This window comes from Melozone crissalis, unplaced genomic scaffold (assembly GCF_028551555.1).
Source record: "Melozone crissalis strain CALT ecotype California unplaced genomic scaffold, PUWL_Pcris_2 ptg000018l_1, whole genome shotgun sequence".
In the NCBI taxonomy this organism is placed as follows: Eukaryota; Metazoa; Chordata; class Aves; order Passeriformes; family Passerellidae; genus Melozone; species Melozone crissalis.
The window spans coordinates 44,253,878-44,269,190 of NW_026535796.1; positions in this window are offsets into that span (position 1 = coordinate 44,253,878).

A 15,313-nucleotide genomic window follows, 5' to 3' on the forward strand; every position below is an offset into this window, starting at 1 on the left:
GTCTGTGTATGTATATATATATACATATGCTCATTCTGTCTTTTGTGAATTTTCTGATTCCCCCTTCAGAATTACAAATAATTGCACTGCCTTCCATTAAATTGCTCAAGAAGTCAATAGATACTTTCCCAAGGAATACTTTTTAAGAGAACATGTTAATGCTTATAAGCAAAGCAAATAATCACATACTGAAGTACATATCTAAATTCTTCTGAGTCAGGTTAAAACAAATCTTTCCAAATGTCAACACTCTTGCATCTCAACTGCCATTCAAAGCATGACCTCTCCTTAGCCCTTCCTGAAAGACAAGGTGTCATTTATTGAATCTTAGCTGGGACAGTGCACAAGAGGATTCTATTTATTTTACTGAATATATGTAGATGAGATCAGCCTCTAAATTGAGGTTATAAAAAAAAATCACTCTTTTTTTGTATTAAAATTTTAGTCGAGACACTGAGCTCAAACTAGCTATCCAGAAACAGAAGTATACTGATAGGGGAAAGAAAAGAGATGAAGATAAAAGCAGGTGTCATTTTAAGCATATTAGTAAGTCCTCTTGCTTTTCAGATTATTCATGTGTTTGCAGAACCAGGCCCTTAGACTAAAGTACACCCAAGGCCATGTTTGCCTGTATGCACAGTGATGAGCACACTACCAGCGCCTGCCATGCAAAGGAGCACATCGAATAAGAATAAAACTATGCCAACAAAATCCCCCTCACCCCATGCGCAAATTAAATTCATGATGAGCAGGCCTGAGGGAGGGAAGCAGCAGTGGAGGCCTGGCATGCCATGTTAAACTGAATCTCCCTTCTGCCTACTCCTCCACCTCTTTCTTTTCCTCCTCCTCGCCATGTGGCATCCTACTCTCCTGCTGCTTGCCTGCTACGCCTCTGCATCCCCTCCATGAAGCGCCGCACAGGAGCAGGAGCAGGAGCAGCAGCAGGAGCACGCTGCCAGCCCTTGCCTCATCATCCCCCAGCGTGCCCTCCAGCAGGATCTGCTCACCCCCTCGGGCTCCTGCCCCACCCAGCACCACACACTGCCTGGGGGAGCCAGGCACTGCCCCCAGCCAGGGCACTGGGCACCTTCTGGGCCCACTGCCCTTGGGGACACGGGTGTCAGGCAGCTGGCAGAGGCTCTGTGCACCCAAAGCCCCCACCAAGGTGGCTGAAGCTGTCACACCTGCAGCACTTCAGGCAGTCCACAACCTTAAAAGAGCTCCATGGGGCACTCAGACCTGCTATCCCCTGTCCTTTGCAACAGCTCACTGGGATATTAAACTCCTCAGTGGCTTTTTCAGGATGAAAGCGCACAGACTGACTTTTCAGGATTGGTTTCACTATGGTTAACACTGAGCTGGTCATTCATGGCCATGGGTGTTGCTTTATCATTCTCTATCAGAGCCACGTAGCTCAGGCAGTGGCTAATGTTGGTGGGTGTTGCTGAACTTTTCCACACTTCCCTTTGGCTACAGGGAAAGGAGGAGCCATGGCACTGGCAGAAGGGGAGATGGGGTGCTCTGGACCATAGGTGCAGGCCAGCAGCACCCGTGACAATACTTTTACCACTGACAAACCAAGCCTTATCTCTGAGCCAAAGTACAGCATGTCTGCTGCTGCAGGCTGGACATTGTTCTGAGGTGACCAACCCATGCAAATCAATTTACAGTTTCAGCATTACACATTCTGATGAAATTATAAGGGTATAAAATACGAATACAGCACAACCATTGGACCTAGGAGCCTCTGTGTACATCAGCTTTCTACAGGCAAAATCTGCAGATACTCCCATGCCTGTACACACAGCCTTCTGGTGTTTGCAGAAGGGCTTTCAAACCCACTGAGGAGGGCTGGGCACGTCTGTGGGTTCTGCATAGGCAGCTTCTGCCTGTTGGCAGCCACGGCAGGCAAGCACTGCTCTTCCCATCTCGAGGCTGGACAGTCCTGCTAGAGATGCAGGGTCTGCCAGCTCAGCCACACACCCTTCCTGGCCCAAACTGCTGAGACCTGAGACCTTACAAACTCAGCATAGCAGAGCGTTTGAGATATTTTCATTGTGTGATGTGAACTTGCCCTAGAAGTTGTAGTCACAGGTCACAGCCTTGCTACTGTTTCATTGCTGCCACCTTCAGATTTTATTAAGATTTGGAAAATTTTGTGAAAAAAGTTCACTGTAAAAAAAAAAAAAAAAAAAAAAAAAAGCTTTTCCCAACTGCAGTGGGGAAAAGAAAAAAAAAAAAGAAAATTGAAGTGTGCCAAAACTCCAAACTGTGCCAATCAAAAGGCTTAGCATTCCAGAGGGAAAAAAGGACACTTTGCTAAACACAACAAAAGGAACTAAACCAGCAAATGCTTCTTCAGTCACATGCAGAGTGCTCAGTCTTACCTCATGAATCCAGAATGCCTGTGGTTACTGTCTCGCTCTTCTCTGTCAGCTTGGGCTTCATCTGCCTTTGAGATCAGGAACCCTGAAATCATTCCCAGCTGGCCAGCACCCACCAAGGCATCAATCTGCAGAGTTGGGGGTCTCTGGTTGACCAAAATCTTGTCTGCTGGGGCACAGCAATTCCAAGCACAGCAAAAACCTTATGGGTTGTGTGAGAAGTAAAGCCTCAGCCCTTCTTTCTCACCTTTGAGAGGTCAGTGGATGGGGTTCAGTGCAGGAAACCAGGAGGGAGGCCCAAGGCTGGCCTGGCCCAGCCTGGCACTGACCTTGTTTTGGCTTCCCTGGCCACTTGCCCTGCCTGGTGCTGTGCAAAATGTCTGCTGCTCCCTGATACAGAGCACAGGCACTTGTGTGCTGCTGACTACTTCTTGAATGGAGTCACACATCACAGGCATATTCCTGTGTGCTCGAGGTCTTAATTTTTATGATGAATATGTTGAAATGTTTGTATTCCCCAGGAGGGTGATTTGTGGCCATTTGGGACATTTAGTATTCAAATTGCCTGTCTCTGGGACATGTGCAATTCAAACCTTCCAACTCTGCCCACTGCTCTGCAGTGCCTGGATTAGTTGGTTTGAAGGCTAGAGGCCACTTGCATAATGCAGGCACCAGAACCTCACCCAGGCTGTCCAGCAACCAAGCCCACAGCTCCCATCTGAAATGTAGAAAGCTGCCCCATCCTGACTGAAGGACAAGTCCAAAACCACCAGAAGTGAATTGTTTCAATGAGGTATTTCTGTCCTTGTTAAAACCTAATGCATCTTATTGCCAGCCTGAATTTGTCCACTTTCATCTTTTGATCCATGCTAGGACAGAGAACTGAATGCTTTTCCCAATACTGGTCATTCCCAATTTCTGGTCATGAAATTCCTGAACTTTGTCATCAACAAATCAGTTGTGGTGCCTCAATAAAAGGTGAAAAATTCAGAATCCAAATCACCTCCTTACCTCTTCTCTAAGCCTTTCGCAGCTCTCACAAAATTACACAAGACTTCCTTTACAGTGCTAAAAAGAAACAAAGCTGGTGTTCTCACCTCACTTGCAGAGCCAAAGAAATCAGTCATCAGGAACCAAAATAGATTTATTGTGCATAAGAAACCTAGAGAGCTTGTTGTATTTATTTAAAAGGACCAGTGAAGGAAAGGCATTCAAAATCCATTGCAGAACCAGAGCTGTGCTGTAGCCAGTCTGCATCAAAGGCAGGTTTACTGAGAAGGATAAAAAGGCTCAACCTCGTCCTCCCTAATTAGCTCTAATCAGTGAGAGATATTCCTGCCATGGGCTAAAGGAATTGCCACATCTCTGCAGAGCCCTCATCTCCTCAGCACTGCTCCCTCCCATCCTGTTGGTTTCACTGTATTTACCCTTGTCCTCCCTCTCCTTTGGTTATCATCTCCCCTCTGTTTCAAACCAGAGATGCCCTGTATTATTCTGTTTTCATTGAAGCAGATATCAACCAGGAACTTGTGTGCTTTGAAGGCTCCTCTGAGGTATTAATTACATTTTTAAGAGATACATGTACCTTTCAAAATCCTGCTGGCCAGAGCATGAGGCTGGGACTCATGAGAGGCAGATGCACTTAGTCACAGCCACTATCAATGTCAGTATTCATTTTAACAAACTTATCTTTTTTCCCCCACTTAAATTCTAGCCTATTAATATTGCTTAGAACAGAATGCAGTAATGTCCCTAGTACACAAGACAATTATTTGTGCTAAGACCTTTCTGCACAGGATTGTGTTCTTGGATATTGCTTGTACCTTACCAGCACAAAAAATCTGCGGTTCCCATTGCACAGTATTGTGAAGCAGAATACTTCAAAGAAAATTAAGGCAACTGTATTTTTATCTACAGTTGTTGCACAGATGTCTCATCTCAAGTTGTACTTCAAAAATTATATTTACAAAAGAAATACATGTTTAAATGTATGTTTTATGCTTTTCCTTCTAGGTATTGGAATAAAAATGCAGATGTTCAATGGGATTATATTTTAAAGCTAGGTCATCGGTGCTGTCTTATATCTACTGGATACAATGTCTAGCTTAATATCTCTGCCTATTCCTCTCTTGTCATTCCCAAAAATTCTCGCACAGTCTTTAGCACAGGTCAGCTGAGTTATTTTGATAGTGAGAGGCAAGCTTCACATAGGTAAGGTTTTGTCACTCATTTTCATTAAAAGAAGAGCACAGCTGACTCCTCTGAAATTTCATCTGTCAGCAAGTGATGATTATTGTGTAAGTTATCTTTCTTTTATTGATAATTCCAGCATGTCAGTTACTTTGAAATATATAGATACCTGCATAGGAAGTGTTGGATATTTACACATCCTGATGCCAAACAAAGAGGCAGTCAGTCCCACTGTGACTGCACTTGAGCTCGTGTGGATGGAAGTACTTCAGCTGTAGGATGGCACCAGTGGTTTTAGATTTCAAGCCCATAGTCTGCAAGGAGATGTGTGAAAGCATGTGGCCACATGCCAGATTCTTGGCACAGTAGGCAAACCACAAATTTAGCTAGCTCTTAAAAATACAGGCTGAAGAAATAATTTTTGATGATTATATAAATTAGCAGTGTAAGATCTATTGTAAAGTATATAATGCACTTGGTGAAACAGGAACTTAGAAGCTTTGGGCCTGATCCATGTCTATCTGGTACCTTGGGTCCAAAAATGAGTGCCCAAAGCCACCAGATCAGAGTGAAATATTTTATCCACCCTTTACCCTTTGCACACAATGTGCAGGAGCATGCAGTCAGGAGGTCTCTGAGCACAGCGCAGACTGTGTCTGGGCCAGATTCTCTGGGCGATGTTATCTCTTCTGACATGGCACAGGGAGCAGAGCTATGCCCTTTAGTCCTGTTTGAGTCCTGGACGTGGCCCACAGAGACTGTCTGTCTCCTTGAACAAGCAGAGGGTACAGAGGGTTTGTACTGTGACAGGAGGAAAGCTGTGCACTGCCCCGTGCTCTGCCCTGGGTGGTGATCTTGAATGTCAACTGTTATAAACTCTGAGCAATAACATCTCTTGTTTCACAGATTTATTATCAACAGCCTGTGTTGCCCATTGACCTCTAGGTGGTTTTATTGTACATCACCATGCTGTGGTCACATATCTCTGGGTTACAATGAATTGCTGCTTATCTCTCCTTTCAACGGCATCGCAGCTTCGTGACCCAGCTGGCTCTGGCCTGCCTGTTGGTGCAGGGACAGATGTGGGGGCTGAAGTCTGCTGGCCATGCCCTGGCAGGTGTGTGGACCCCCAAAATCCCTCCTGCTGCTGCAGCCATGCTGTGGATATCTAAAAGGCATTCAGCTTTCTAATTCCTTAGGGGGCTGCAGGATTGAAGCAAATGTTTTGTTTCTTTACCTCTCTTGCATCTTTGCCCTTGCCAGGCATTTTCCTTCCAGCCTCTCTTGTTGTTTCACTGCAGAATTCCCACACTGGCCCCTGCTGTCTGTGTTATTGGTAGACTGTTCCCTCCTGCTTGCTGCCTTCCTTTGCTGTATTGGTTTGACCTTTCCCTGGGATAGCTAGCTGTTCCCTTGGTATCTGGAGGTGTTTCTCTAGGGCTAGATCTCCTCTTTTTATACATTTCTGTGAGAGGGACTCATGTCCTACAGATGATCTTGGTTCCATTTTAGGGAGTGTTTAACATCTCCAGAGTTATAGATTTTGCAGCTCTGTAAGGCAGACGTCTATCTCAGCTCCTGCTTCTTGAGGTGGGGTAAAAGATACAATATTTCTCCAGAGTTTCATTCTGTCTGCAGGGTCATGATTCTAATCAAACACCTTTATCAGCTATTCCAGTGTTTCAGGCATTATTCCCGGCAACAGCATCTCACTTGCTTCTTGTCCTTTAATTCCCAGTGGGACAGTAAAAATCTTTACCTTCATTTTCTCTTCTTTATCTCTCATGGTCAGCTCTGCATACAGACTTGGTTCTGGCTTCCCTGCTACCCCAGGTTTGGTGGTTTTTGTCTACCTTCACACCTCGTGTTTGCTCTCTTTCTATCTGTGCTCTATAAACCTGCTTTTTCTTGCTTGCCCTGGGTCGACTGCCTGGGTTCATGTGCCACATGCTGTGTGATCCCAGGAGAGGACTGTAGTACTTCTAGGTGTGGCTCTCTATTAAGACAATTTCTTTGTTTATGCAGATATGCCACAGACGCTGGCTTCCTGGTGCTGATAAATGCTTCTGTCCTGCAATTCTTGTCTGCCTGTCCTGTTCCCAGGGTTAGGCCAGAATTGTCCAGCCAGCATCCATCACAGTACCCTGAGCTGCTGCTGGGTGGGATGGGACATGCAGTAACAGCAACCCATTTGCTCTTTTTCTCTCTTCTTGAGCACAGTAAGGTGTCCAGACCTTTAGCAGCCAGCAGGATACAGCTGGACAGGCGTGGTGGGGCTGTCTATGTGCAATGGGCAGGACTTGTGCAGTCCCACACACACATGTGCAGGCCTTGAGCTCTATCACACATGGAACGAAACAGATGTGGCACAATTCAACCTAGCCTAAAATGAATGCTAAGAATTACTCCACAAACAAAAACAAAACCAAAACCAAACAAATAAACCAGCCAAACAAACAAAACAAAAGAGCTTAAAATGCTTGTTTCTCTCCTTTTGTTGTCATAAGAGCAGACTGCCTCCAAAATGGAGAAAACATGAAGTGTGCTTAAGAAAGAAGGAAGCTCAGAGAAACAACCGAGGGAAGAATATTGATTTTGCTTTGTTTTGCTGGGAGAAGGATAATAATTCCTTTTCTTTTGTACTTAGAAAAGGAGAAAACTTTGGTGTTTGCAGTAAATGTTCAGGATCCAAATCTCTTCTTTGATGTAGTTGCTGCTTTCCTTTACTAAGTGCAGCTATCCCAGTATAAGACCAGCAACAGAATAGAGAACCAGAATATGTTGGTCTTTTTTTTTTAATAGGTGAAAAAATAGATGAATGAAAAGCCCTGTTCTCCTGGTGCTAATGGTAGGCTTCTTTGTATTTAGTACTGCGGAGAAAATTTGTCCAAGAGCAATTCAACCAAATGTAAATATTGCCCCCTACTAGTACTGCCAAGATCAATGGGAAGCTGGATTATCTGCCTCTTAAGTGCCATCCTTTATGCTAGATCAATGCTGGGACTGGTTACATGTATACACCTGATTTTCCAATACCTTTTCTTTAAATTCTTTTTTAAATATTTTTTTTAATTTCAATTCAGTGATTGCAATGCTGATGAAAGCTCTCAGGTTGAGGTCTTTGGAAATTGAAGTCACCTGGTTATCAGAAGAAGACACTCTGGTGTGGCATTTTCCAATTCCTGAGGTGTTTTGAAAAGACATCCCCCAGGCAGGATCAGTCTGCTGCCCTCTGGTCAGCTGGTCTGACGAAGATACTTGCATTGTGCAAACTACATGTCTGTACCCCAAGGTTTTCTCACTCAGCTTAATGGGCTGCAGAGCTCATTCCTCACTGCTCATGTAAGCTTAGATCCTCATTGCTGCCTTGGGTTTCTCTATAAGGAAGTGGGAATTCATTTTCATTGCATACTCACACATTTTTATTCATTTTCCACAAACATTTATAGAGGAAATGTTTTTGTTTCTTCCATCCAAGAGTGTTCCCAGAAAGTCTTGCAGTATCTACCAAGAAAGTTGGACCCTGATCCAGCAAAGTAATTAAGCATGTGCTTAAAGTCACAAACTATTCCTGTGACTGAAGCAGTCTGTCATAACCAGGACATCTTTCTCCTGTCCTGACTTTTCATTTTGTGATTATAAATTATCAAAGTAAATGAAGACAAGGCAGTGACAGAGGGTAGGCTGCAACAAAAGTGCGCGAGCATCTTCCCACACAACCAGCCCCAGAGACAGGTAGCTGGCGGCTGGAAAGCACATTTGTGCTTTATGTTACTTCCAGATTCAAACTTTTGTGCTCACTTGGGACTGTCCCCCCTTGGCTGGACCAAATCAGCTTTGCCCAAGCCCCCTGGCACAGCTCCTATGCATGTGCCCACAAGCTCCCTACAACCCCAGAACTTTCCTTGAGGTGTTTCCTACACACAGACCAGGAGGAGACCAGCACCTATTCTTTGGGGAAATTCCTGTGAGGTGGAATCCCTGCAGCTCCAGCATGGCCACAGCAACATTTTTGAGCAGCTCAGGATGGAGGTGGTGGTGCCAAAGCTTTTACAGGAAATCTGCGCTACGTGGAGCAAAACTGTTTCAGGACACCCTGAGGAGCCTTAAAGCAATATGACATTTTGTCAAATTTAATCCAATTCCACATATTTTGCCAGTGCTTTCCAAACTTCGTTGTCCTACGAATCTGGCAACTCTTCCTTGTCTGCCCTTACAAAACAGGATCAGCTTTCAAAGAGAAATGTGCCCAAGCAAAATCTGCATCTTCCTTGCCAGCAATTACAGGAACATTTTCCATCTCCTTTGCCTTTCTCTAAGAACCTTCTCCCTCCCATTCAAAATTCACTTTATAGGACTTTCAGTCCTTCACCCTGATCTCCTCCAAGCAGACTTACTAGCTAAGGAATTTCCCAACCTTTCTCTTTGGGAAGCTGAATCTCCTTCTAGAAAATGAATGCACTTTGTAAAAGGAGTTCTTACTTATTGCTGAGAAAAAAATATCCATCTTCTATGATATGGATGAAGAGGTGGTTGCTCTGATTAGGGTAAAAGAAACCAAATAACCCTCATCTAGTCCAATAATAACTGAAAGAGCAGTGGGCTATATATGTAAACTCTTACCAATGCATTCAAATCTTGCCATCTGCTGAACAGAACCTGAACTGGCAAGCCATCTTGCCTAAAAGTGCTAAAAATTAAAGAAAATTTTCCTTTGGCTCATGTTGTCCAACTATTTGTCCTGAGAATCTGACAACCAGGGCCAGTGTTCTCACAGTACAGCAGCAACTCAGAAGATTCAATGAGCTAATACTCTTGTAATAGTTCGTATTTATAGTGCCTTTGCTTGAAGAGGTTTTTTTTCCTTCAAAGCCCATTGGTGAAGGGATTAGGTGGGGTGAGGGGAGAGATAACTATCCAAGAAAGTAAGAATATACATCTGTGAGTCATCACTTATCTTAACAGACCAGTCCTGAGAGCAAAGAGTGCTATGGAAATGTCTATTTTAGTCCAATTAAAAAAAAAAAAAAAGTTTGGAGAAGTGAACATTTCTGCACAGATTGTCACTACTTTGTGAATACTCACTGAAAAAGCCATGAATCTGGTACAGCTCTGCTGCAGACAACTTTGGAGGAAAGCTTATTCTCCGGCCGTGAATTATGCACAGATAATTATACTGTTCTTTTTTGGCAGCCCACTCTGTGGTTCCCATCTTGGCACATCATCTCCTGTTCCAAGTCGCACACCCATTAGCTCGAGCCTGAGAGCCCTTCCCCGGGTCACACGCACAACACCCTCCGAAGGAGTGGGACCACGATGACAATTTGTCAGATATGATAACTCACAAATTAGTGCCTCGCATCGCCGTCAACGTTTGGGGTTTCTGATACAGCGCTTGTGGAGCTATTCATTAGGCATGTTTGACAGAGGGTGGGAGGGGAGAGGTTGTTTTGTCTTCCTTCACTTTTAATTCTGACAATTGCAAAGACGCTGCAGGCTTCTCAGCTCATAAGCGCAGTGCACTATCCTGGCTAAATCCTACTGAGGAGAAGAAATGAGCTCTCTTGGGTGACCACTCCAGCGTGTAGGAGTGAAGCATCCTTTTCATATTCTGTCAGCACTAGAGCAAAAGCAAAAATCTTTCAAAACATCCTTCATGTATATATTCAGATTCCTCATACTTTTGTTCCACTTTAGGAACATAAGATCATTGGAGACGTCCTAGTTCTAACAAGTATTGTGGAAATACATTGTCAGAGCCTTTTAAAATGTTCTCTTAGATACCTCATCTTAAGAGGCAGCCCAGCAGCTGTGAGATACTGTAGTCAGCCACAACTGCTACAATTTGCTGCAGCTCAGCCTCCTGGAATAATTCCTGTCAATGAATCATTATGGATTAGGCCATACTTAAAAGGTTAATTTATATACAACTGCTGGAGCTTGTATTGACCCTTCTTACACTGGTCTAAGGCGCTGAATGTTTTATTGCCTCTCTGTATAAACAGAAGTTCCAGATAACTGCATATCCTTGACAAGATGTTCTTAACTCTTTCAGCGATGGGCAGCCTCTGTGAGAGAGCCCTGCTCATGAGGACACCAGGAGTGGTGTGTTTGGGGACACACCAACACCTCCTGCTTGGGGTTACTGGTGTGTTTGCAAGGCACTCCCATTATACCAGACTAGGTTTTGTAGTTTTGTATCCCTGATAAATATATCAGAAGGAAAAGCTGTGCAGAGAACACTAAAACCTTTCATTAGAGGAAATGGTGGGATTTGGGGATATGTTTATTGTTTGTTGCTCTCATTTCAGTCTGGAGGAAGGAGTTGTGTGCCTGGGAGGCTGTCCATTTCTATACAAGTCTACCATGTTTCTAGTGAAAACATGATTCATGCTTACAAACCTCATGTCACCTGATGCATGCTTAGCCACCCCACAGGTAGGTGTTAGAGCCTTAAGTGTTATTTGTGAGTAACATTAACCATATGTCCTGGACAATACTCCACTCTGCAGCCACAAGACGGTGGATACTGTTCAAGTACCCAAGGTATCCTTTAATTCCCAAACATACCTGGTGGTAGCATGGCTCAGGAAAACTGTAAACAACACACTCCCATAAAAGCTCAGCAGTGGCTCAAATGCCTCCAGTTGCTCTGTGCAGTAGAGATGGTGGTTGCAATCCATCATGGCCCAACCATATGTGATGGGAGCACAGGCTGACCTCAACCATCTCCTGTGTGTGCCAGCTGCTGCCCTGCTGTAACCTGACCCTCCCCACAGAAATGCCTGCCAGTGCTGCAGCCACAACCTCCACCATCCTGAAACCATCTCAGCAGAAAAATCAGAGAGACACTCCCTGGGCTGCATTCAGCATGGACATTTTGGGTTTCCAGATACCACTGGAACCTGCAACCACATCCCAGCTGCAGTTGTAATGACGGAACCACAGTGTGCTACACAGACTGGGCCTCCTCAGCACACCTTATGTGCATCTTACCTCTGATTCCATTGTGTTAGAGCACCCATCCACCATGTGTGCTCTCAGCCATCCCTTACTCAGGCATCTGCTCCCTGCATGTGGAAGCATCCTCTCTGCTGGCACTCTTGAGGGGCAAAGACACGAGATGCACGTCTTTGTCAAGGTTTTCCTAGATGGAGAGACCTAGCCCTTCTGAAGCCATTTCAGCCCATGTTTGCCAGAGAAGTTTCCATCAACTCTTCCTTCTGACATGTGCCAGGATTACAACTACGATCTACATTTTTTTTTCACAGCTTAGAATTTTTTTGGCAGGAAAAGGCCACCATCTTCTCCTCCCAAAGCAATCCCAGCAATCCCAGTGTGAATACTGTTGCTGCCATGGGTTGAGTGACTACAGCTGGGTGCTGAGGTCCTCAAACTCCTGCAAAACAGATGAATCAGGGCCAGTCCAAGGACTTTGTAAGCCAGCCTATCCATCTCTGCATATCTGGGCACAATGAGCCTGGTATCCTGATGGCCAGGAAATGTTCATGGCCATCTGCAGATACACAGCTCAGAGCTAAAACTGAATCAGTGTTAACATAAGGCACCTTGGGGATACTCAGGTTAAATTGGGCTACTTTATCAGCACTCACAAAACCCTACCCTCACAGATTTAGCAGTAATCCTCCCTTCTGCCAGAACAGTAGATCATTGTTCTCCTGGTATGAAGGACAGAAGCAAAACTTCTGCCTCCCCATGTACCCAGAAGGTACAAACACGCGGGCCTGATGTAAAATACAAAAACCATCCCTCATACAGAGATTGTTATCTTCTCTTCACAAGCAACCTGAAGATATAGAAAAATATTTTTCTCATTCTAAAAGAAACATTTTTTTCAAAGTCCCATGCTAGGAACTTTCCCTGCTTCATCTTTGATATTATCAGAGGGCTAAAGGCCCTTTTCTGCCAATGTTGTGTGTCAGTGCCATGTAATGGAGGCCCCTGTTAAACCCAGTACCACACCTCCCCGGGCAGGTTATCAGTACCTCTTTGCTGCTGTTTGCCCCTGTGTTTCTCCCCTGTAGAGATCCTCTATCTCCCCCAGGCTCAAGGGAAGCTGCAGCCCTGTGCTGTCCCTCCTGGGCTACCCACCCATACACACAGAGAAATTAAGAAACCTCAGGGACCTTCCAAGGTCCTCAGATGTAAGGAGGTGGCACACACTTTATAATGAAATGTACATTTAATATCAGAAGTTCCCTTAGATCAGATTAAAACTACCAGCTTGGCTTAGAAATAAATTCAGTACCAATCTGGACAACAAAAACAACTCAGTGTGCCCAGGGTGTCCTGTTGTGGTACCTTGCTGTTGTTAGATCCCTAGCAAGGCGGGATGGGCTGATGGCTGGGACAAGCAAACCTTGAGATATTTTGTCATGGGAGTGTGCACAAAATCTGTGCACAAAATCTGTGCCTCTTGATCCTGCTCCTATTTCTGCATCTCCCTCTCTGGGTAGCGGGGTACACAAGCTGACTGTTGGGGTCAGTTTTGCTGCAGGAGGGTTCCCCCACTGTTTGTTGCCACATCCACACCCAGCTCTTGGTTGCCAGAAGCGATTTATGATGTGGTGAGTTATTTTTGCTGAAATCAGAGGTACTTCTGCTAGGAAGAGAAAATAGATCTAAGTCCTGCCTTACAAAAGCAGATAAGGATCTATCTCCGTTTGAAATTAGAGGCTGCTTTAGAAGCCTAAAGCAGGTCATCATTCTCTCATAAAAACTATGTGGAGGGAAGAAAAAGTCTCCTCCCATGTCCCCTGGATAGAGATGCAGCACAGGAGGGGAGGCTTGCTTTCCTCTTTACCATCCTGCCTGAGCTCAAGGCCAGGTTTCCCCTGAGAAGAGGCACAATCCACCGTACTCGGTTTCCACCAGCACGACTCCTCTTGCAGAAACCCTTCCACTTGTTGTAGATTATAAAATATTTATTTGCCCAGAGATTTGGGCCTCTCTTCCTTATTTCACATTAGTGTGCTAATCGCTGGCAGCAGAGTAAGCCTCTCTCCCCCTCATCATGCGCGGGTGCTCTCCTCCTTCACTTCAATGGATATTTATTTTTCATATAAAGTAGACTAACTGGAAAACCAGAGTATCTGATTACCTGGGGGCAGTGCACTGTGCTGAAATGATGTGCAGCAAGCAGGCAAAGAGTTTGAAGGGTGGTCTCTGCTTTCCATTTTAGATGGTGTGGTTGCCATGGGGTAAAACAAGATACCTCTATGGCTCAGCAGCCTTCTTAACCCAAATACATTGGGCATCTAACAGTTTGAAATGTAACTCTGAAAGGACTTCCTTTACTGTAAAGTTTACTCCCTTGGTGAGACTGAAGTCACAGTGTCTAATATCAATTTTTTTTCCATAAAAATTGCACGGAACTTAAGGACGATGAAAACCCAAAGCCAGATCCAAAGCCTTATTTCTCCTGGCTTCTGACAAAAATCTCTTTGTGGGTAATTAAAGGGTATTATTTGAGAATTTCTCTCATTGAATTCTTGAGTCAAAGACCAAAAAAAAAAATTTAAAAAGTATTCAAAGATCATTCTGAAATTGCTTGGTATTTGTGATCCTGAAAAGAAACAGAAATTTCACCGTATCATGAATTCTGTGTTCTCCTTCCTATCCAATAATCTTCAAAATTCTCACATGACTACTTACATGAGTGGACAATTACAAATTTAAGCAAGAAGATCAGAATTTTTATCCTAAAAACCTTTTGAACTTTGACAGAGGGCAAGTCCTACCCCTTACCACCCTTACCCAAAGAAATCAGCCTCTTCAAACACTTTGAAAGTTGGCTGTACCTACAATGTTATTGAGAGCATTTTTCCAACATTGCAAGAAAAATTGTCATGACAACATATTATTAATAACTAAACCTGCTGCTGTTCTTCCTCTGTGGCACTGAAATGCTGGAAACTACTTAAAGCAAGAAAGATAATAATCTGTTTAATAAACATGTTTGATGGTGGAAGATGGAGCTTCTAGACCTTTTCTAGTCAAAGAACCACCTAATTTGTATTTTAAAAAATGGACAAAAATAAGTTTGGAAAATAAGTTCATTTATTTCTGCCAAGCTTTTTTGTTTCAATATTTGTGAATGGGGGAATCATATATAGTAGAATTTATGTTAATTTTTGCAGTGTGCCTCTGACTGGGACCAGAGTGTTGGTTCAGGGGCAGGACTGAGAAGATTGTTTGGCTTGGGCAACAGGATGCTTTGGTGATGAGAATTTCTGGTGTTTTTTCCTTCAGTGCCTGGTTCCAACACAGCCCTGGTGTGTTACCACCCACCTGTGACAGCTGCTCTCCATAAACCAATTTATACCTCGGACATGACCAGCACTGGGATTGGCTCAGCCAAAGCTCCCCAAGCTGGAATGGCTGCAAGGTGCTTCTTTTCAGAGTACACCACCAAAGCCACAGCTGTTAATGGCTGAGCACCCATGCAAATCTCCCCTAACCTTGGCCTCTAAACCGGGAAATGCACGGAAATGTGCTGATGGCCACCTGCAGCTGCAGGCCCTGCCCTGCACAGGGCACGAGGGCACTGCCTCCTGTGTGACTGTCCCTGCTGCCAGCTGCAGGCCCTGCCCTGCACCGGGCACGAGGGCACTGCCTCCTGTGTGACTGTCCCTGCTGCCAGCCCCAGGCTCTGCCCTGCACAGGGCACGAGGGCACTGCCTCCTGTGTGACTGTCCCTGCTGCCGGCTGCAGGCTCT